The sequence below is a fragment of the Nematolebias whitei genome, chromosome 10 (genome assembly GCF_014905685.2).
Source record: "Nematolebias whitei isolate Nwh7 chromosome 10, NemWhi1, whole genome shotgun sequence".
Taxonomy (NCBI): domain Eukaryota; kingdom Metazoa; phylum Chordata; class Actinopteri; order Cyprinodontiformes; family Rivulidae; genus Nematolebias; species Nematolebias whitei.
Genome location: NC_056507.1, coordinates 19,695,553 through 19,720,728, shown reverse-complemented (window position 1 = coordinate 19,720,728; position 25,176 = coordinate 19,695,553). Strand labels below are relative to the sequence as shown.

Genomic DNA, 25,176 nt, shown 5'->3' with positions numbered 1-25,176 from the left:
TGTGGCTGTTTCTATATTTATATATATATATATATGTATGCATATATACATATATGCACCAAGAGTAAAAAAAACTAGATGAACATTTTTTCTACACAGGTTATGGGATAGTTGGTCCCAGGATTTTTTTTTATTTTTATTTTTTTGTCTTAGATATGGAAAATAACAACAGGGAGGATCCAGAACTCACTGGTGGAAATTTGTGTCTTCCAGGAAAGATTGTGGAACCACCCATGAGAAGGTGCAGGGAAGGATGTCAGGGTTTCCCTCCTGAACCTGTTGCCGCTGCGATTAAATCACCAATGAACAACAGAAAATGGATGGATGTTTGGATTAAAACTTTTTTATCATTATTGTAAACATTAGATTAAAACCTAAACTGGAGATCTGTTGTTTGTGAACCATCTTAACTAATATTCAATGAATAATCATGAACCACAGCTTAATGCAAATGTATCATTACTCCACCAAAAAAACAACCTGAACAATAAATAACTGCATGGTTTATAACAATCAGCATGTACTTCTGCTTTAAAAAAAGAAGTTGCGCTCCTCTCACATATTTCTTCCAAAACAATACAATCTCACAAATGCAACTTTCTTTTATGACAACAAAATAAAAATAAAAAATGTACAAGACTTCATGTTGTTGTTTCTGATAACTACACTCTACACATCAGACGTAAAGCTGCTGGACACAAGAGGCTCAACCATTTTTAGTAATCATAAATTCAACAACAGCAACTACTTCTTGAAGGACTTGTGAGGATGTCCCCTGACTAAAACACAACACATAAAGTGCCTGGAACAATACAAGACACAGGGGGATAATTATAGTCCGCTGTGTCTTGCACAACATTGATGAGAAACAGCCCTAAAGTCCTGAAAAGTCACTTTAAAGCTACCCTATACTTTAGTATTAAACAGAAAGAGTAAATTATAGTCACTTTAACTTGAAAACAAAACTATTAAGACAGACACTGCAATGGAACACCACCAAAATACATAACAAAACTGGCCTAAAAGTCCTTGAGATATTTCAGCAAATATTAAACACACCATCAAAGCCAACAAGATGCTATGCTCCTGCAAATCAATACCAGTCCTACAGAGTAATGAGGGCTGTAACAGGCTGACTGAATACAAGAGATTTTCAGCTGTTTTTTTTTTTTAAATATACACTGCTTTTTGTCTCTTATGTAGACTGTCTAAGCAGTCTAAACAACTTTATCTGTTGCTATTCCCTAAGATTACTGAGAATTGGAGGGTAAAAGCAGTCTAACAGAGGCTGCAGACATTCCATTTATTGTAAAAAGAATACGATCCTAAGGCTTGGAAATTGATTGGATGGCAGCATACGGACCTGAAATGGGGATTCTGCTACAGCACCTCTCTTTATTTCTATAAAAGGTTGTGTTTTCTCTAAGCTTCCAATGGCCAAGTGAAGATATATAAACAAGTAAGACTTCCCGGAGGACGCTTTGAAATTAAATGCCAGTTCTAAGTGACTGACACGTTCTTTTGTCTCAAATTGGAAGAAATAACGGTACACATGGGTGTCAGGTTACACTTACATGTGCACTACATTAGTAGTCAAGTACTGAATATTCTGCACTATTCTTGATAATACATATAATTAAAGCTGGCTGAGAAGTATGGTTTCTGTTCTCCAGCGTATGATGGAAAAATGCTGCTGCAATCCAAACAGATATTATATGTACTCGAGCGTACATCTGGCAGAGAAAACAACGTTCTCAGATATCATCCCACCCACCAGCCATCTACACTGTAAATGACATGATGTGCAAAAGCACACATATGCATGCCCCGGCATAAAGTTCACTTTCATTTGCAAAGGTGGCAAGGAACAGTTAATCTAAATGACAGTTCAAGATGGAATATTCTCGAGCAATCTCCCAACGTGACGATTTGAGGTCTACAGGCATAAATTGTTGTTTGACCTCTCCGTGCTCTGCTTCGCACCTCGCTTTGAGCATTAATTTGCAAGTCGGAGGTTCAGTGTGTGATGTGTTTGTAGTCCCCGCTTGCATGCGTGTGATCTTGTGTGTCATGTTCAGTCTGTGCAATGAATGGTTATTGAACGTCTCTGAAGGGGAAAGTGGAGCGATAATATTTTTGGTTGCGCATTTGTGTGTGCACGTTTATTTATCAGTACTAATATGAATCACTGAATAAATTTTACTGTAACTTTAAGAGATTAATCATTGGTTGGCATAATAACAGATTAATTTTTAGGAGTCAGTCTGATTTAAGGTGGACACCACAGCAAAGCGACTTTAGCAAAGAAAATTTGCTGTAACGTGGTCAGTTCTACGGATATTGAGATGAAATTTGGTGTAGTAGAGGCTGAGCATAGTCCCATTAATATAATTTTGAATGCAACACATTGCACATTTGCTTAAAATCTTGACATTAACTGTTCAAATCAACACTCTTCGTCTGTAAGCAAAATATCTCATAAACCACTGGATGGATTTCTATGAAACTCTCAGAAAGTAATAACTGAATGTATTTCCACAACTGTAAGCCATCCTAACTTAAGTTAGGATGGCTTACAGCTAATAGACCTTAGCCTACACAAAAATAGTTATACCTTAATGAGTATCAAATTCAGTTAATCACAACACATACAGTACTTAAAAGCTCAATAGTTCATTTAGCTTGATTTTTTTAACTGATACAGGCAAAAGAGAGCACTTTACACCATTTCTGGCTTCCCTGCACTGGCTCCTGGTTCACTTTCGAGTTCATTTTAAAATCCTTCTGTATGTTTTTAAATCTCTGGACAGTTCTGCCCCCTCCTACCTCGCTGATCTGCTGCAGCCATATGTCCCACAGCGCTCTCTGAGGTCAGCAGACCAGATGTTTCTATTGTTTCCAGGAACCCGTCTTAAGCTCAGAGGTGACAGGGCCTTCTCTGCTGCAGATCCAAGACTGTGGAGTCCCTCTCTCACTGTTTTTGTTTCACTTAAAAATTAACTTCTGTTCCCTGGTTTGTGACGGTGTGATTTGTTTTAAAGTCTGTATTCTACTATGTTAGCCATTTAGTTATTATCTGTTTCCATTTGGATCCATGTTTTTATCCTGTGTTCTTTGCTTGTTTGTTTCTGCTGTACAGCACTTTGGTTGGCCTTATTGCTATTTTAAGTGCTTTATAAATAAAGTGGTATGGTATTTAAAATCAGGGGAGATATTCTAATATCACAAAATCTTATATTATTTTATTTGAAGTTTACCCACAACTTCTCTAAATTCGTAATTTCTCAACATTAGATAATCCATTATTTTTACCCGCTTCTTCCTTTTTGGGTCACTGCTGCCCTTATCCAGCAGACACTGTGTGAGAAAAGGAGGACACCCTGGACAGGTCTCCAGTCCATCACAGGGACACATAGAGACAAATGAGACAAACAACCATTCACTCTCTCACTCACACCTAGAGACAATTTAGAGTTACCAATCAGCCTAACATGCATGTTTTTGGTCTGTGGGAGGAAAGTGGAGTACCCGGAGAATACCCACGTATGCATGGAGACAACATGCAAACTCCACCCAGAAAGGTCCCAGGACGAGATTTGAACCGCTGACCTTCTCACTGAGAGGCAGCAGCTCTACCAACTGAGCCACCGCGCCACCTTCATGAAATAATTTTTGTCTTTAATTTAGCAATGTAAAAGTATTGATGTTTTGTGAAACCATGCATCCGTGTGTGTTTGTCAGTTTGAAGTGTGTGAAACTGTGCATGTTTGGATAAAATGCAACGTTTGTTTTTACTTCCGAGTACTGGATGTCTAGTCCGTAGTAACAGGATCTGTGTTTTGGACACATGGAAGCAGGTGAGTGATGTGCAACTGTGCTCACTGCAGCTCGCACTTCCTTCGGGTTAAATGAAAAGAAACATGAAACGGCTCAATATAAACAAACACACAAACTTTATTCCCTCAGGAAGGAGGAGCAGGATTGTTTTCAATGTTTAGGGTGCCTGAGAAGAGGAGAGGAAATAGCAAATGATGCTCTCTTCCATTCCAGTCAGAAAGGTGCGGCGTTCATTGCAGCAGCTTTCATTTAGTCATTAGTCTCTATCAGCACCCGTCTGTTGGTGTTACTGTGTGTCAGAGAGCCATCGTTCTCTCTCCCCATGGTTTGATAATGGAGAGGTAATTTTAGCTTTATGGCGGTACGGCTCTAATGATGAGAAAGGGATTGCTGAGAGGGTGCGAGGACAGTGAAAAATGTGTGCTTCTGCATGTGTACAAACAGATGCATGCATTTGTGCCTCTTCTGTGCAAACAAGCACGTATAAAAGCCCATACGTACATGCAGGTTTAAGCAGGGTAGGATCCAGCTCCTATCGCTGTCCTCATCACTGAATGGGCTGTTAATGGAGAGTAATGAGGGAATACTTCCATGGCAGATGTGCCCTCTGTGCAACACTGTTTTACCCCGACATCGTAAAATAGACCCGAGTGAGACATCAGCAGGCAAGCAGCCGCTTCCTGCTCTGATTAAACTCTGTGTGTGTTGTACAAATTTCAATAGTTTTTTTTTTTTTCCCCCCACCGAGTTTGCCTCATGCTGTTGCACCCCAGGAAATAGAAGTAAGTATCATTACGACATTGCACCTAGAGTCACATTAAATGACAAAAGTACTGGCAGTGTCAGCCAGGCCCAAAATCTGTTACCGGGCCATCTTCTTCACTGGGGTGTGAAATTATTTTAGCTTTCTCCTCATTATAGGATTTTAAAATGCATTATAGTTAGGGCTTTTATGGTGTGCCGCGGCATTAATTCAATTTGCCCCATTCACGCTTTCTTATTATCACACTCAGTTCAAGCTACAGGGAAGGAAGCTGCTGAGCAGTGCTTCCAGGTCTTATCTCTAAAGGATATAAACTACAGTACCCAGCTCAATCAGGGCTGGGAACTGGCTCCTCCATCCATTCATCCACTTTTCTTCCATCTCCACTGCGTTTCTCCAAATGCTGCTTCCTGTGGTGACCTCCATCTCTCTTCGCATCTTCCATCCCTTTCTCCATTTCCCTCTGAGTTGGTGATTGATGGAGGTGGTCCGCAGAGTGCTTTCGATATCTTTTCCATAGAAACACATCTCTAGGCAAACAATCACACAGAGTCTGCGCACGGACCAAGATGCCAACAGACACAAGCACAAGCGCAAGAGCGGTGCCAGGCAGAAGCAACAGAGGCTGCTGTGCAGGTTTAATGGGAAAACAAGCCACAGTGTATGGGTTAGACAACGTTAATCTATCACTGAAACCAGGCTCGGGTCTGTGATTGTTTAGCACACTAGAGAGGGAGGCATTCTGGGAACCTCCAATCACTATCTGTTGTGCAAAGGTAGAATAATGCTGTGAACATCGCAAATGTATTTCTATAGAAGCTCAGCACATTAGTATGGAGCAGCAGTGTGAAGTTGAGTCTCTGCTCTGACAGTGCTGAATGCACACTTGACGTGTTTTGTCCACACACACACACACAAAAGCTACACACTTCTAGCTGCATGCATTAAACTCTAAATCAGCATGTGATCACATTTTGGCTTATTGGTATGGAAGGAAAAGAAAAGAGGATGAGGATAAAGTTCTCATTTAGATATCTAATCCAGGGAGCAGTCTGTCCTTCGTGGACCATCATCTCCTGTCATTATCAGCAGGCCAGAAAGATTAAATAAGCTCAGTGTTTATCACACACTGCGGGTGAGAGAAAACCCGAGAGTTAAACTACTCTAAACCTTCTCAGTTGATCACAAAATCTGCTTTCACAGATTTGCTAACAACGGAAATCTACGATTATGCACATTTAGTGCAGAGGAAAATTAATGAATCCTAATACCCCAAATCTGTGATGATGTCCATAGTGGGTGTGCATGATCTCATATTATCATTCTAAATATGATTATTTAAAGCTACGCTCTATCATTAATAGTAAATGGACATACCATTGAAATGTTGAGACAAGCTGTGTGACTCGTTCATAATTTCATAACCTCACTACTATTTATGTACCAAACATTCAAGGATGTTTTATTGTCATACCAGCTTAACATTTGTATGTTTGTGGTCCGAAATTCAAACTCAGGTCTCAAATCAAGAAGCCTAACAATTAGCAAATAAATAAATACAAAAGAGTACACACACACACACACACACACACCCACATGTATACATATACATATCTATATATATATATATATATATATATATATATATATATATATATAAAGTTTTTAAAAAGTAATATGAAGCTGAATAAAGTGCAGCTCGAGTTGTTCAGTCTGACAGCTGCAGGGAAGAAACGGTTTCTGAGCCTGGTGGTCTTGCTCTGAATGCTCCTCAGCTGCCTGTTTGAGGGAAGGGGCTGGAACAGATTGTGTGCAGGATGAGTGGAGTCCTTCATGATGCGGAGCACCTTTCCCTTGCATTGTGAAGTGTAGAGGTCCGAGGTGGGGGGAAGGCTGCTCCCCACAGTCTTCTGTGCAGCCTTAACCACCCTCTGCAGAGCCATAGTAGCAGTGCAGCTGCCGTGCCGCACGGTGATGCAGGTGCAGAGAATATTCTCTAACGCACAGTGATAGAAGCTCCTCAGGACAGAGCTCTCAAGTCCAGCTCTCCACAGATTCATGAGGAAGTAGAGACGCTGGTGGGCCTTCTTGACCAGACAGGAAGTGTTAGCTCTCCAGGTGAGGTCACTGGATATTTGCACCCTGATGTACCTGTAGAAGGAGACCACCTCCACAGCTGCTCCTCTGATGCGTAGGGGATAAAGAGGATCCTTATCTCTTCTGAAATCCACCACCATCTCCATTTAGAGTCAGATACTCAATTTAGCTTTTGACAGATAAATATTTCAAAGTTTGTGATACTAATCAAAACCGAGTTACTTTACAAACAATTAATTACTAAAATTACACAACTAAATTGAAGCTACAGAATCAGGGCAGAAGTGGCAGAAGTAATTATGAGTTATTAAATTGGGAATATGTACATGTGGACAGAGTCAAAACAACAAATGTGGGGAAAAAAAAAAGTTTTTCTTTTCATCTCTTTTTATTTTATTTTATTACTTTTTAAGTTTTAATTTGAATAATTGGCCCCATAAAGACTGCTGCAAACTTGCTGCATGGCGGACAGTGTCGCAAGTGCCTCCGATTCGGTGACACGGATGGCAGTACTAACAACACCCAACATCCCCATTGCATCCTTCTCATCACATTATAAGACTAAAAAGACCATATGGTCTGCTTAGTCCACAGAATTGAGCTCTACTTAGAGTAAAAAAAAAACAGAAAGACTACATGTTCACTAGTTCTGCAGAGAAAAAAGACACAAATTGGTGGCTGGAAAGCAGGAAAAAAAAACATCTGCTTCTCTAGACCTTGCTTATAAGCCGGGCATAAAACAGAAATATCCAAAAAGAGAAGAGAATATAACAAAAAGATATAGCAGACAGCAAAACAGAAAGAACACAAAACAATGAGGAAGAAATACATCATCTTAAGATCTTTTGTTTGACTATCTGTCTGTATCACTGCAGCTGTCTCAAACACAGACACCCTCTCATCTTAAAAGTACCCCATAACAGCCCATGTTCTTTTCCTTAGATCCTCATCAATCCTGAGAGGCACTACATTTTCTATGCATCAAAGACACCTGCTTTTATAATCAGCCAAACTCTGGTTGTGATGAAGCTCTCTTGTCTTCCCGAAACTGATTGAACCACGAACCATCAGATGGACATCATCTTCAAACATATTGTACAGTCCGAGCTTCAGTTCCCTCTGCGTTCAATAGCATATGGTCTTTTATTCATTACCACTCGGTCCAAAATTTAGCTGCAATCTTTTTCTTGATTCTTGTATCTCTGTTTCTCGCAGTCACTTTTGTATTTTCGACAAAACCTACGCTTTCACTGTGCAAATTGGTTCGCTCGCAATTACCACAATTTCTGCAATTTGTGCGCTTTACTCCAAAGCATAGTTTGTGGCATGTCAAAACATCTCACTAGGCAACTTGGCTGGTCATGTGATCTTTCCCACTGCATTAAAAATCTCCTTGTTCACAGTTCACCCAGAAAAGCTTTCAAAGTTGTCTGCGTCCTGTGTGCTTATCCGTGCCTCCTTGGGCCATTGAGAACAGGGCAGCAACCATTGTTATGCTCAGTTAATTGGACCTTTGGGTACAAAAGGTTGAGAAATTCAACACCAAATAGATAAATAAGCAGAAACATTGAATTCCCTTGACATATCACAGCATTGGCTCACATTTTTACCCTTTCTCATTCCAACCCATAGGCAGGCCTGTCTGAAACGCTGATTCATTAGACTGCTTCAGGAGAGCTCTATCAACTCAATCAAACACCTACCCCTCTGCAAGTTGGTAAACTATCAGCAAGCTTCTGTCACAGGCTATTCTGCAACAAATAAGTTGTTGTTTAAAGTGATGTTTTGTGACTGGGAGCAAAACTGCTCTTGGTTAATCAATACCACAAAAATCAATTTGGCTCTCTGGGGAAATGCCACTGAGAGATGACCCAGCATGCCAAAATGGAGCCGGAGCGAAAGTTTCAGACAGAAGGCAGGAAATGGCAGGCGACACGACCGTCAGCCAGAAAACTCAAATATTACTGTGTTCATCAGAAATCTTCCCGCATTTGGACAATCACAGCAAACACAATAGTGGATGATTAAATTATGTCAACAAAACTCTTAAACTCCAACATTTGTCTCCCAGTAGGGCTGTGTTGGTGCATCATGGATTAGATTTAATAAAACAACACCTCCCCTGCTGGTGGTAAGCTCCTTGTTCAACGTGTGAGTCGTGCTCATTTATCACAAAGGTAGACATTAGGTTGCACAGAGGCATTCAGGGAATCTGTGAGATTGGAGGTCAGCGAGACATTTACCTGACAGCACCTGCCTCGGCGCAATGTCTAGAGTTGACCATGTCTGTGGTAATAGGCATCAATAATGCACACACTCGGCCCAATAAAAACTCCCTGTCACCATGACTGTCCTCAAAGCACTGCGCCAAATGAAGCCCTCCCGTCTCCCGCAACACCGCACACAACAAACTAATACATGTGAGATGAAGGATGAGGTTTCTACATCTGTGAGACAGACAGAGAACTCACTCGCTCATCCAACGTCTTGGCTTTAATTGTGTTTTCAGCTACTTCCTCGCTTCTTCAGGCTGTTCTTCACGAGTCTGATCACACGTCTGGGTTTAATTTGAATCTGGCTGATTCACACTGAATGCACTTGCTGCCATTGTCATCTTAACATTATGATAGAATGTGAGGTTTCTGCCACCACTTTTACTCGTTAAGTCAATGGAATGCCAACAGGTCCATCTCTCACCGTGAAAAGCAGCACCATCGCAGTAATGCCCAGCTCAAATGAAGAAAAAAAGAGATGATTGTATGAACTTTGACTTCTGTCAGTTAGACATTGGGTGACATTTTTATAATGACATTTTTATAAAGCCACAAAGTCTGCAAAGGATGCAGCTCAATCAAAACACACAAATTCAGTGACCCCTACAGTATTGTGGTGGAGGAACAAACCACATGGCAATCATCAGGACATCCCTGGTGTGATACAAAGCCACAATGCTGTTCATGTTCTGTTTCAGCACAGCAAAAGTCAGTGTTGTAGACCGGTGGTTTCCAAAGTTGGGGTCAAGACCCCAGCTGTAGGTCATGAAACACCAAGAGGGGGGTCTTGAGAAGATCAAAGTGGCTTTAAAAATCGGTTCCCAATTCCAAATTCTGCCATAACTGTTATAAAAAGATAAAACAAACAATATAAATTCAAATTAAATTAAAACAACATTTAATGGGATCTTAGTTGAATGGCTTTTTAGCAAAGTTAAGATACATCAAAGAGCATAAGTCAATTTCATGAGTCTCTGCAACTTTTTTATGAGTCAAAAGCTGAAATATTTGGAAATTTCTGTTAAAAACCAAGTGTTTTGGCAAAAAAACCACTACAGTAGACCCTCGGTACTTCCCGGTTTGTTTTTCACGGACTCGCTCTATCACGGTTTTTCAAAGTAAAATTGGACATGACAGACAATGGCCGATTGATGGATGAGCTGCAAGATTGTCATAGATATTGTTATGTAAAATAAATTATTTCAAATGATTTAGAATCTGCTGCACCTTTGTGCAGTCCACAGCTGGGGAGAAGCTTCCTTCTGCAGCTGATCAGCTGATCTCCACTCTGCAGCAGAGAAATGGACGTGGCCGAGAGTGCTGGCAGGTGGCAGAGAAATGAAATCATGACATGCGGTGCTTTATTTTAGAGCGTTTAAAGTTTAGAAACATTGTTTAGAATGTTGCAAGAGTGTGGGAAGGGTTTAAAACACCTTAATACATTGTATGTATATATACATATATTTACAAATGTATATATGTACATAGCTATACATATTAAATATATATATATTTATTTATATACTAAAATAAATTACTACTTACTACTTGTACTAATGTTCCTACTTCACGGTTTTCCACTTATCACAGGGCTTCAGGGGACGGATTCCCCTCGATAAACGAGGGACTACTGCAATAGAAACCAACCAATTAAAGTTGCTGGTACTGAATAAAATTTTGAGATTCACATGGGGCAGAGGAGTATTTAATTATTAATCAAAAATGTACATTTAAGATTTGAGAGCAAGATTTCTTGTTGTCACTCTAAGCTGCTGCACTACTCTTCCTCATAACTCAACAAAAATCCTGCTTGTATGTGAATTCACAATCTCTGTCTACACGTTCACATTCACTGCTCATTCAAATACCCTGTGCTTCTGTTTGGACTCTTCTCCTTGCGCTCAAACGCCCTCTGTGCACCACTAGAGCACATGTTCTCTGAACTTTTCTGCTTGCACTTGGATCGCTGCAGAACAACCCTGTCCAAAGTCCCAGTCAAAAGCAATATGTGACTGTGGATGCTGAAAATCATTAACACCTACTCGTGGATGTGCTTGTTTTGCTCACAGTCTGCTCCAGCTAATTATCAACTAAATATTGTGCTGAAAACTGTTTGACTGCCAAGAAACACATGCCCACTGCTGGATGACAAACAGTAAATAAACAGAGGCTGCTGAGGCAGGTTGCAATATAACACTTTCTCTTGTTTCCTTCTTTTTATATACAGTAATTTTAATTACTTTTTGCCTTGCATTTTAAATTTTGTGCTGGTTAAATATTGTGAGAAAAAAGAGTTGTCAGCCTAAAGCATAATTTGACATGCATGAAGTACATCTAAAAAAAAAAACAACTCTTTTTTTATGCCTAAGCTGCACCACGGGTCAGGATCATATGAAAATGGTTAGTTTCAGCAGATTTCCTGTCATTTTCAAATATGTGAAGAATAGTACAAATACACGGCGTAAAACATGTGGACTATGTCATGCTAGTAGTTTGTTAGCCACTTTAAGTCAACTTCCAGTTTCAGCATGATCTTTCTCTCAAAACCACTAGAATGGTGTGGAATATCTTTGACACGTTGCTGAGAAGGAATATGGTGAATACTTTGATAATACTGAAAATAAAACACAAAAAACAAAGTCAAAGTAAATTCAAGTATTTATTTTTCTTTAAAAATGGATATCCAACAAACTGGCCTAATTCTATACTGTCTTTAACTTTATGCTTTAAGTAGGATACTTAATTCTTCAACAATTAAGAGAACTCATGTGGCCTGCAAAGTTCAGTGTTTTAATTTTATAAAATTGTTAAAAAATTATACAAATATTTTTTCTTTCTTTACATAAACCTGGTGTTTTCTTTTGTATTAAAATGTAAAAAAAAAATCAATAAACATTAACAATAGTTGAACATATTTTTTATATAATATCTCCCCCACTAGCCAGAAACGCCATCTCCAACAAACTTGCAGTGGCCCATGGGCCACCACTTGATAGTGCACAGTTGTAGCAGTTTTTTTGCAGCTCTGGACATAATAATTAGTAAGTAAGGTAGCAAAAATGTCTCTTTTTAGCACAAAGGTTGCATATCCCTGAATGCATGAGTCTTTTATGTTTCTGTCTTTGGCCATGAATCGGTGTATATAATCTTTAATCAAGCATTAGATTTCTTTATAATGTAACAGCCACAGGAAAAAAAAAATGCATTTTCACCAAAAAACATGAAACACATAACTGAAGAACCGAGAGGAACTCTGTTCACTTTCTTCATCCTGGTCCTGTAATCATGAACCCCCCCCCACCCCCCACCCCAAAAAAAAAACCTATGCAATGAAAAAATACAACAGAAGTGAAATTCAAGATAAGAAGTGATTCTACAGAAATAAAAAGGAATGATTTGGTTACAAATGAGACTTGAAAAGTGCCATACAGGCTGTGGCAGAACAAGGTCCTCCAGCTCGAACAGAACGGCTCTATGGAACCTAAAGCAGCGCATGAATCACGCTCACCTTCAGGCAGAAAATAAAAAAACTATCTCTGTCTTGTTTTCTATTTTAATCTCTGATAACAAGGTCTTCCAGCAATGACTGAGTTTTTTTTTTTTTTTTTTACAAAATCTTTATGCCGTTGCATTGATTCAAAAAGTTAATTAAGAGTGCATTTTAAAATAAAGACCAAAGATTTAATTAAAAATATTTATTATAGGCATATGGAGCTTGTTGCAAAGTCATGAAGACGGGTCAAAACAAAATAAAGTAAAAAGAAAATGAAAATGTGCACTGTTTATTTTATATTAGTGTGTAAATGTGTCCTTAAACAAATATTTGTAGGTAAATAACTACCAAATACCACAGGAAACAGCTGGAGTGACTAAAAATACATAATTAATGGTGACATCTATGCTGGAACCATTTGGAAGCAAACTGTTCAACAGTTTTGATATGCATTCACCCTCAGATGCATTTACATTTTGTTGAGTAAAGTAAGAAAATAAAAAACTATGTTAGGTTGAAATGATAAACTCGTCTTTTTAGAAGAAGTTTAGCAAAATTTGAATGTTTGAATGCTGAGCCCTGTTTTTATGGTGCTCCAGTGCCCTGCTTAAATTCCTATATTTTAAATTGATAGTTTTACCTTTTTCCCTCCAACATTTAGCAGCAGGTTCATTCTGATATTTTCTTCTAGATTTACTGGGTGATTCCATATTTGCCTACAGCCTAATACAAGTCAAGAAAACACATATCAATATATCTGGAAAATTACTGTAGTAAACACTTTCAAACTGCATGATTTGATAAAGTTCAGGATCACAGTTTTATGATTGGTTTCATAATTTGCAAAGAGTACCGCATTGTTCAGACTATAAAGTGCACCGGACTATAAGGTGCAATGTCATTTCATTCAACCTGTATTTATACAGGTTAATCCCATTGAGCCTCAGGGACTCATTCACAAGAGAGACCTGAATTTTATCAAAGAGCGATGACAGCAGTGGACAACAACGACAACTATAGACAATCATAAAGGATGCATACAAATAAAAATAAATAAATAAACAAGTGAAAATAAAATGGTAATTAAAAGGAAAGGTAGAGAAAAAAAACTAGATTATAAGGCAGTGCAGAAAACTAAAAACAGGAACATGTCTGCGTTGGTTTTTGCCAGAAACTAAGATGTTTAAAGCCACTTAGAGACGTCAAGGTCGAGAGCTTCAGGTCTTTTGCAAGATATTCCAGGAAACAGGAGCGGAGTAAGAGAAGGCCCTTTTGCCAAGTTCAGTCCTCACTGAGGGAACACTGCAAGTAATAAAGTCTTGAGAGCGCACGCCGTAGCTGCACTCACGCAGAGACATGTAGGAGGAGATGTATGAAGACAGCAGACCAAGAAGTGATTTAAAGATGAAAATGTACCAGCGGGAGAGTCTGCGTGAAGTTAAAGATGTCCAGTTAATCAGTGAATATAGGGTGCAGTGGTAGGTACGATAGTTACAGCCAGTTATAAATTTTAGCACACCGTGATAGGCAGCATCCTACATCTGCAGGGTGCTTGTGGGGGCTTTCATGTAAATAATATCATTGTAGTCAATGGAGGGAAGGAAAGTTGCAGTTCCAAGGCGTTTCCTAGCTTTCAGAGTTAAACAGGATCTGTTTCTGAAAAAGAAACCCAGTTTAACTTTCAGTGTCTTTACTAGGTTTTCCATGTGAAACTTAAAAGAGAGATGTGAATCAAGCAAGATAACCAAATATTTATAGGAATCAACAAACTCCCTGGGACACCATTTGAGGATAAAATCAGAGGAAGAACTGCTGGGACCAACTTCCTGTTTAAAAAAGCATCCTTTGGCTTTGTTGGCGTTTAGGACAAGTTTGAGATGGAACAAATCTGACTGGATGATGTCAAAAGCAGATTGTAAAACCTGGAAAGCCTTAGCAACTATTTTAGCTCGGCAATAAACAACTGTGTCATCAGCATAGAAATGTAAGAATGCATCAAGGATGTTCTGACCTACATTGCCTATGTAGATTGTAAAGAGGGTGGGTCCTAAGACTGAGCCTTGTGGTGCACCATTGTTGACTGTTAAATAACTGGAGGAAATAGCATTATGTTGAACACATTACCTCCAATTAGAAAGATAGTTAGAGAAAAGAACCAACCAATGGTGTGATCTGAGAAACCAATTTCTGAGACCTTATGACACAATATGTCATGGTCCACAGTGTCCAAGGCTTTAGACAGGTCTAAGAAGAGTGTGGCACAATAATCCTTAGCATCCAGTGCTTCAACAATGTTATTTAAAACATTCAGCGAAGCAGTCGTTGTGCTGTGTTGTTTCCTGAAAAGGTTCGTTTTCATATATCAGGCGCACCGGATTATAAGGCGCATTACACGAAACATCCATCCATCCATTATCTTTACCCGCTTATTCCATTTTGGGTCACGGGGTCACCGGTGCCCATGTCCAGCAATCACTGTGCGAGAGGCGGGGTACACCCTGGACGGGTCGCAAGTCCATCACAGGGCCACATAGAGACAAACAAGACAAACAAACATTCACTCTCTCACTCACACCTAGGGACAATTTAGAGTTACCAATCAGCCTAACATGCATGTTTTTGGTCTGTGGGAGGAAACCGGAGTACCCGTAGAAAACCCACGCATGCACAGAGAGAACATGCAAACTCCACCCAGAAAGGCCCCTGGACCGGGGTTTGAACCAAGGACCTGCTTGCTGAGAGGCAGCAGCTCTACCAGTTGCACCACCGTGCTGCCTTACGCAAAACATTTTGACAGATTTTTGAGTGCTGTGCACCACATAAATAGGTTCGAGGTCAGTAAGCACAGCCAGAATTAATACATAAGGTGCACCAGATTATAAGGCTCACTGTTGATTTTTGAGAAAATTAAATGATTTTAAGTGTGCCTTATATTTCGAAAAATACGGTACATTTATCCTGTAAAGTCTATTATTATTTTACATTTAAACACTTCACCTATTTTTATTAATTTACATCTCTTCACATGCATCTTAAATTGTCCTAATTCATTTAACTACACAGATTTTTAAAGTGCTTAAACCCAACAAAAAGAAAAAGTTCAAATGAACCATTAGAAGAAACAAAATGAGTAAAATTCTAAACAAAATCAAATCTGAGCTGTACAAACTCCAGTTACCTGGATGCCACGTACAAGTTTCAGTCCTGTCCAAATGCAGATTTGAATCTAGATCATCTCTTCAAGTTATTTGGCTTGCTGAAACATTCGTTGGCCTCCAGCCATATTGCATAAAATGATCCAAGCTAAACCTTATTTTTAATTCTGCATTAAGGAGATGACGGGCAAATGATAAGTACCTTACACTCAAAGTGCAGAACAGTCAAACTGAACATCTCTGCAAGCCAGAATACATTTCTTGGTCATTCTATATCTACCTATTTATCTCTTTCTTCCTGAGGGCAAATGATACGTCTCTTCTAATCTTCCCTCTATCTGCCCTGCAACCATCTTCAAATACTTGCACACATTGGCCTTTCTGCAGCTGTACAGTCAACCCCACTGTGACTTGTAACCATCCACTCTGCACTACAGGCTGCAGTACATGCACACCTCATTCCTCTCCAAACAGTGTCTCCCTTCTGCCCTCTAACCATCTGACAATTACTTTTCACCAAGATGACCTCTCATCAGCAGTCGGAAACTTTCTGCCACTCATCCAGCTGCCCTTTACTTATTTTCAGTGAAGCTTGCAGAGGAGGAGGAAAAAAAACTGAAAACAGTCTCGCTCATTGGCATGTATTAACACACTCCTGTCTTCCACTGCCTCCGTGCTCCTCCATCCTTGTCACCTTTGCCACCGCTAACTTCCCGGATCTGTTAGCCACGCTCTTGCCCCGAGCATTAGCGCTCGTGCCGACCTTTCAAACTCTCTTGTATCCACTTTAAATATTTCCTCTACACATAGAGCTCCTTTCCTCCCTCACTTTGCTCTTGTTCTTTAAAAAAAAAAAAAAAAGCAAACACGTACACTTTCTTCAGATGCATGCTAACCATGTAGAGAAAAGAGAACTGCAGGGATGTTAAATACTCAGAATTGATTTATGAGAAACCACAAATGGAAATCTTGTGCTTGCAGCTTTAGAGCGGTCTCTTCAGAGGTAAGCGGTCTAAAAAATCTGCATGCTGAAAGGCCGACCGCAGTATTTAACGGTTACCAAACTTGTTCACAAAGGTTTGAATAATTAGATATGCAGATGAAAATCCAATCCTCGTGTGCACACAACCACACGCACGCTCACAATCACAACAAAACTAAAGCATAATCACCCCGAGCATTTAAATAAAATTTTTAAAAAAACAACTAAATTTAATAAATGTAGACAGCTTTTTGTGAAATTGTTTTCTACTTATACAAACAGCCCCTCAGTCACACAATACAGACAAAAACAAAAGATTGAGTCTCTTCTCAATTCATTTCACATCACAAGGGGAGTATGCAAATTTCACTGGGGGTGAGGAAGGGCAAGTGGGAAAAGAGAAATTGGATTAAAGGCAGCATGAGACATGATGCTCACTGTGAGACGAAGACAGGAGGAGAGACGAGGGTGGAGGAAAAGAAGCGAGAGGGCTCCCAGACAAAACATCCTGCGAAGAGGTGATTACCACACACTGAAAACAAGCCTGCCTGCAGATAAGTAAGAGGAAAGGAAGAAGCCACTCCAACCTATTTAGGGCAGCACCTCTTGCTCAATACTTCTTCTAGCCCATCAAATACCATTAACAGATTCCCAGTCAGGTGCAAAGAGAGCGATTCTTTGGGTGGGACAAGTAAAAGAGGAAAATTCCCCACCACAAATCTAAGTTGACGTCCTTTGTGGGCTGGTGAAAATCCTTTACAGGAAGAGCTGGAGAGGTCCCTCACTCCCTCTCCACAAAACAACACCCCGCTCAGTTTCTGGGAGCCATGAGTCATGGCCTACTTCCACTGCTTTTACCTTTTCCGTTATTTCTTACAAAGATGATTTGATACACAGATGCCATGTCCAAAAAATAAATAAAAAATGATCTATTCTCTCAAGGGATTGTTGGTGCACTGAATATAGTTTAGAAGTTATGGCCCCTCTAGCATCAGCAGGAGATTTAGCTGAGAATGAAGCTTTTCATTGTGTGAATGTTTATGAAGCATTCACACTTTTGTGATCCATTTTTCTTCTGCACGTTTTTTGGTGCGTTTCTCGTCTCGCAGTTTTCAAGCTATTTCAACAAATCATAAACGAAAATGTTCAACTCTTTCAGGAAAATCCAGCTATGACTTTTAGTACTGGTACAACTTTAGCTTTTTGAAATATTTAGCTTTTTCTGCCATTTTTTTTTTCTCATAGAAAATGAATTGAGCTCATTTTACATCCTTCAAACCTTTAGCTCTGTTTACAACCTTTTACTGCTCTTTTCACATTTTGTTCTGGTTCAGCTTCTTTCAGTTTCCTTGTGCAAATTTAACCTGTTTTTTCAGCAACTTTCAGCTAATTTCATCTGTTTTTCATCTGTTTTGTGCTCCTTTCAGATTCTTTCTGCTAACTACAACATTTCTGTGCTTCTTCTAACTTCTTTCTGCTAATTTCAGCTTCTTATGCTCCTTTCAACTTATTTCAGCAAGTTTCAGCCTTTTCTACTATTTTAGCTAGTATTCAGCTGTTTTCATGCTAATTTAAGCTTTTTCAGATAATTGCACATTTTTTTTACTCATTTCAATCTTTTTCAGCTGAATTCAGCAAAAATGTGCTCTCTCAACTTCATTCTTGTAATTTCAGCTTATTTCTGTTTTCAGCTGGTTTTATGCTCATGTCAGCTTTTTTTCAGATCATTTCCACTTTTTTGTGCTAATTTCTGCCTAATTGGGTTCTTTTTGCTTTCTTATGCTAATTTAAGCTTGTTCTACCTTTTCAGCTACATTTTGGATTATTTATCGCTAATTTCAGAAGTTTGCAGATAAATTCAATTTTTTCTTATAATTTCTGCTCCTTTCAACCTAATTAACTTATTTCTGCTAATTTCAGCTTGTTGTGCTCCTTTCAACTTTTTCAGGTAGTTTCAGCTTTTCCTGCTATATCAGCTACTATTTAACTGTTTTTTTCAAATTTGAGCTTTTTCCAGCCAATTCCATATTTTGGCACGCTCATTTCAACTCTTTCCACTTCCTTCTCATAGGTTAAACTTCTTTCTGCCTTTTTGGCTTAGATATTTTTTTCTAATTTTAGATTTTTTTTAGGTGATTTTCAAATTTTTATGCTAATTTCTGCTTATTTAAATCTAATTCAGCAAATGTGCTCTTTGTGCTTTTTTCTGCAAATTTAGGCTTGTTTTTTCATTTCAGCATGTTTTTTTTTTTTTAGCTAATTTCAGTTGTTTTCAACAAGTTATTCTGCAATAAGCATTTACACTGCATTTTTGCAGGAAATACAATTTCTCTAGTTGGCCATAAGGAACAATTTTTTTAACAAATATGTGCTGAATTTGATGCATCACAGTAGGAGGGACCAAGTACACTCTTGATTACACTCGTGTACCACACTTGTCAGGGTGCCTGAAAATCTATTCCATTCTTTAATGTCTAAAATATCTTAAACAATATATATATATATATATACATATATATATATATTTACAAACTATGCTCCACATGCTCTATGGCACATCATTTTCAGAAGAAATTTGCTGAAAATGTTTGCGTTGTTTCAGAAAAGGAAAAGATGATTCCTAACTGTGGGGAGTGTCACCAAAAGTTAAAGGTATAATGAACCACAGAGCAATGCAGGTAATATGCAGCATGAGACTTCAGAGATGAGCCAGAATAATTAACCAGCACCGACCGGTCAGAGGAGAGCAGTCAAATGTGACAAAATGTTGCATTGTTACATTAACTGATCAATTACTGGAGAAAATAACAAGCAAAATGAGGCGAGATCTGCAGAAGCAGACATCGGAGCTTTGCTAAATTATTTCAATCAAACCCATGACAATGAAAATCAACATGATTGGAAGCAGCTGCTCCATTTGCTTCCCTGAAAGTTAAAATCCTCTGTCCTGGACGTAAAACGTGTTTTACCATATTCTAAATTTATTCTAAAATAAACAAACAAATAAAATAAAATTGGATCTTGATTGGAAACAAATGAGTGGACGATGAGTGCCGAATGCCTTAAATTTGCTGATATAGCTGGAATTGAGTTGCCAAAGCTAAAAAGACCAAAACACTTGCTGAAGGCAAAAAAAAAATAGTACAAGCTATTTTTGTTAAAAGTAGCCAAAAATCAACTAAAAGTCTATTGAATAAAAAAGCACAGCTAACAACTAAAAATAGCAAAACAATAAACAGAAGCTAAGAGCAATAGAAGACTAAATAATAGCTAAAAGTAGCAAAAGGCTAACTAAAATCTAATTATAGCCAATGAATAGTTAAATTTAAAGCACCAAAAGAGTAGCTAAAAGCTAAAAATAAAAATAGCAAAAATCTAGTTTAAAGCTAAAATAGTCACATGGTTAATATTAAAATAAACAAATGGCTAGACAAGAGCTAGAAGTAACCGAATATTAGCTAAAAGCTTAAAGTCTGAAAAGAGAAAATAGCTTAAGGAGAGAGGAGTTTGTACGGCTTAAATATTTGTATTTAAAGTTAAATAATTTGAAAAGTATAAAAGTGACAAAATACAAAAGTCACCGGTCCTATCTCCTGAATGAGCTAAACATTTTTTTTTTATTTATGAATGTCTAAAATGGCACAAAGTCAAAAATATGCAAAGAATAAAAATAGGAAAAGAATCGTGTGAAAGCTGAATCAGAACTCGTAGTTTAAAAAGTGGTGAACGTTGTTGTTGATGAATGTAACAGATTGTGTTGGTCATTCAAAGCTCTCAGACCTGTATGAGTCTGTGTTGGGAGCAGACTGGGAGCACATTCTCTTCCAGGTAAATCAGTGAGGATAAACTCAGTAATCCATAGCTGCAGCTTCATCTCTCCGTGTATTTGCAGAGTGGCGGCATAACTAACTGTCAGACTCGGCTTTTTAATCTGTATTTAAACAACACTAATAACAGCTCTTCTGATGGCTCTAATCATAATGCTGTAGCCACAGTAAACCTATTAACAGGAGCGCGCCTCACACCACTGTGATTAGCTTTTCATGCCCGTGTTAACTGCTTAATAAAAGCTTTCACTACATACATTTAGGACAGCGTGTGTTCACCAGTTAATAAGAATGTGCACTTCTCCCCCCACACAAAATGTAACCTGTGTCATTTTAGAATTATCCGCTTAAATAAACATTAGGCTAAAGCACTTAAAAACAAAACATTTGCAAGTGTGCAAATTTAGAGATAATATATATCAAAATTTGGTGAACCTCTGCTGTGTTTGGTGTTTCTATAACTGCTGCTGGGTGGCACGGTGGCTCAGTTGGTGGAGCTGTTGCCTCTCAGTGAGAAGGTTGCCGGAGCACATTCCGGCTTAGAGCATTCTTGGATGGAGTTTGCATGTTCTCTCTGTGCATGTGTGGGTTTTCTCCGGGTACTCCGGTTTCCTCCCACAGACCAAAAACATGCATGTTAGGCTGATTGGTAACTCTAAATTGTCCCTAGGTGTGAGTGAGAGAGTGAATGGTTGTTTGACTCATGTGTCCCTGTGATGGACTGGAGACCTGTCCAGGGTGTCCCCCGATATAGGCACCAGTGACCCTCATGACCCGGAAAGGAAGAAGCAGCTAAAACATAATGGATGGCTGCTTTGGATTTTCAAAAACAGTCTGGCAGTCACATACTCATTCTTCTGAACATAACAGTTTCATCTCACATGCTCGTGTTTTATTTGTTTATTTATTGCTTGTTTGGTTGGTTGGTTGGTTGTTTGTTCCCACATGAGCTGCTCGAGTCAAGTCCTTCTGCAACATTTCTAACGGATAAAAAGTTTTGTTCAGAAATAGCTGGTAAAATTCAGAGTTCACTGCTCAGTGATTGCTAGATGCAGCAAAACAGGCCAGACCACAATATCATCAGAAGGGATCAAGCTGAAGCCCACAGAGAGGGTTCTTCCTTTTCCTCGCAGCTCTGCCATGCACACCATAACGGTTCGCATCACACCGCTTCCTACAAGATGCCCATTTGTTTATTTTTTTAGTTCTTGTCTTTAAGCCTGACGATGTTATTTATGTGGAGTTGAACTGTTCCAGAAGGCTGACAGGGTTTAAGCACTATTTCACTCTGCTAAACAATATTTATGCTGATAATACTGAGAGTAGCAATGGGCAGCAGGAGTGTTGGTGCTGTGAGGAGGAACAAAGTGTCAGGATTTGTGTTTTCTGTGTCCGTTTTTTTTTTTTTTCTGTCTGAAGTTTGTTTTATTGTACTTTTATGTGTTTCATTATCTTTAGTTTCCATTCCCTATACCTGTGTTCCCCTGTGTTATCAGCCATTTCTTCCTGGAGGTCAGCTCTTACTCTTCAGTCCTGCCACGCCCACTCACACCTGTTTCCTGTTTCATTTAGCTCAGCTGTCCCTCATCTCCTTGTCAGCAATCCTCCATTTAATCCCTCTGTGTCCAAGCACTGTTGTGCTGTACTACACATGTCCAGTTAACTGTGGCACCTCAAGTTTGTGTTGCAAGCTTTTTTTTTGTTTTGTTGATTTAAAGTTTATGTTCTTTTACTGGAGCTCCCTGTCTGCATTCCTGGGTCCTACCTCCACAAACTGTGACACAAAGATGGAAAAAAATATTTAAAAAAAAAGTGGTGCATAAATAAAAGCAATTATGTGGCTAAATTAGGGACTAAATTACAGAGTGATACTTTTAAAACTAAATGTCTATACTGTTTTAGCAAAGGTTGCCTTTTTATCTCTGAGGAGCACATTTAGCTCAAGTATTGATTTCTGTGACCACATCTTCCACGCTGCTGGACTGGAGGAAAAAATTTGGCTACCTTGCTCAAGAGAATAGTTTCCACTTGCTGCTGAAGGAGAAAAGGAGATAGTGTGGTGTGTGTATGTGCTTTAGACAAAAATATAATGTGTTGGAAGTGGAATTTGAATGAAACTCATGAAAATTCATCATTGAATGGACATTTACAACTCATTAACTTTTGTAGTCACATTCAAGATGGCAGACACTAAGTAAACTTGACAAACACAAAACAACTATAAATCAAATGTTTTTTTATTCTAGATAAATGTCTGAAATGTTATGTTAAAGCTGAGACTTGTCCTCACATATTCTAAGAGTTAACATATCGGGTGGGGTCAGTTATTAAAATCTTCCTTAAAATATTGGAATTAGCTAAATGTTTCCTTAACTCTGAGTGAAGTTAAATTAATCTCTCAGAATATCACTGGGTGTACACCTAGAACTGATTACACTTTGGAGTCTACCCAGTACAAGATGGCCACCACAGCCAGATGAACTCTGCAAATACAAAAATGACTATAAAGAAAGAGCTATATGTTTTGTGGTAGTAGCTGATAGTCCTCTCCATGATGATCTTTGAGCACTAACAGATCTTATAATAATGCATGATGTCATTTACAAAAACAAAACGGCTTCAACTCCATTTGTTCTCATCAAAAGATAATCTCAGTTTAAAACTCTGGCATGAAAGGTGGTGGGTGATATTCATCCAGTGGTGGACAAAGTACTCAACTCTAGTACTTAAGTAAAAGTATTGATACTCAATGGTCAAATTTTATTCAACTACAAGTAAAAGTTGCTCAATCAAAATTTTACTCAAGTTACTGAAGTACTTACTTTTGACAAAGTATTTAAAAGTGCATGCAATAAAAATACTCAAATATTAAAAAATATTTTTTTTTCTAATATCAGTACATTGCTGTATTGTTTTGAGTGATTTTACTGAACCTTGTAACTCTGACACCACCTGATGATGATGTTTTGACATGTAGAACCACTCTGACACCACATGCCTTTTAATAAAACCTGTAAACTACAAATAATATCTTCCCTTTAATGTTTGTGGAAAGTCATGGAAATCCTAAAAGATGATGTGCATTTAGTCTTTTCCTCAGCTGCAGTATTCATACACCGCATTGTCTGTGTGTAAAAGTGCATACTGTATGTTGACAGCAACAACTTAACACAGGAAACGGTAACACTGATAACTGAAAGTACTGCCATACTTAACATAGAAGCTTAAACAATGAATGTTCTGCACAGATGAATCTAGCATAATACCTTAATCAACAACTGGCCAACTGCATTTCAGGCAAGAAAAACAGCAACAGTGAATTACAAAGCTGAGCCAAAAGGAACAAGTAACAAGAAGCTTCCTAGAAATGTAGTGGAGTCAAAAGTCATAACTTTCCCAAAACACAAATACTTAAGTAAATATACCCAGAAAATGTACTTGAGTACACTACTCAAGTAAATGTACTATGTTACTGTCCACCATTGTATGCATCCCCTAGAGGAATAGTGGGTGTTTTAAATTGATCCAGTGTTTTTATGTTGGCTATAACGCTAATAGTGTTTAACATTCAACAGTTGACTGACAGCTCTGTGCCACAGAGAGCTCAATGTGGTAAAATAAATTAAGGTGATGCAACACATGGGGGCCTCATTAAAACTGTCATCACTGCTCCTGGGGTCAATTTTTATGTGACCATACAGGCACATGCACATACAAAGCATCAAAGATGCAAAACACAAAACACCCTCATGAGCTCGAACCGTTAACGTCTGAGACAGAGCACAGATTTAATACCTGCTGAAGCGAACCTGTTTGCAAAGTCACCTGGGAGATTTAGTTCAACCTCTATAAATGATCATCAAAAGAGGCTAAAATGGGTTTATTCTCAGAGAGAAACGTATGTATAGATTGGAAATGAGACAAGCTGAAGAAAGGCCCCATCCTTCCAGACTGCTGTCAGGATTCTGTTTGAAAAGCTATAGTCGCAGGATAAAGGACGTGCCATGCCTTTGATCAGAGGAGGGAAATTTTGCAGGTGAGAGAGGAGAAATGGAGAGAGGTATCTGAATATCTGTCGAAGAGCAGATGAATTCTGTTCATCTGTGAATGCAGGGGTGAAATAAAACCTTCAAATTTCTGACAATTTTCACTCGCTCCCTAAATCCTGCACATATCCTCCCACTTTTTGCAAGAATGCAACCCAATCAAGCATGCAATTACAATCCTGCACATGCTGAGAAACGAAGCAGAGGCAGGCAATCTGAATGAAAGCAGTGCACGTTGTTTCCTGCACACCGTGAGGCTCAATTACAGAGCAAATCATTTTGATTCTATGTTTTCTCATTTTATGTTTTTTTTTTTTTTTTTTTTTTTTTTTTTTTAACACATTCTCTCCTTTTTTAAGCTTAAAACCTAACTTTTTTTTGTGGATGCAACAAACAAAACTCACACTTTCACTTGTTCTACAAACATCTGAGAGGCTCCCTGAGTGTGGCAGTGCTACTTCAAATCCCTGGGACTAGAGAGTGAATGTGAGGATTAGAGGGGTAATGCCGGTTGATGAGAGGGAGAGGGTCGCTGTGGTTTGCCACTCTGCAAGGATTAGCTCTGAAAACAACTTCTCACTTGCAAACTGTGTCAGTCAAGGACAAAACTCAGCCAAACTAAAGGGACCTTTTTAACAAAATTTTGTAGCTGTTGTTCAAAAAAGACTGGAATATAAGAAAATAATGAGTCTAACTTGAGCAA

At 38.7% G+C, this 25,176-nt stretch overlaps 1 protein-coding gene across 1 annotated transcript in view; it reads right to left on the bottom strand.

The window, feature by feature from the left end:
• LOC119416019 (neural-cadherin) overlaps positions 1–25,176 on the bottom strand; it is a 141,690-nt gene that overhangs the window by 115,169 nt on the left and 1,345 nt on the right. The window lies entirely within an intron of this gene.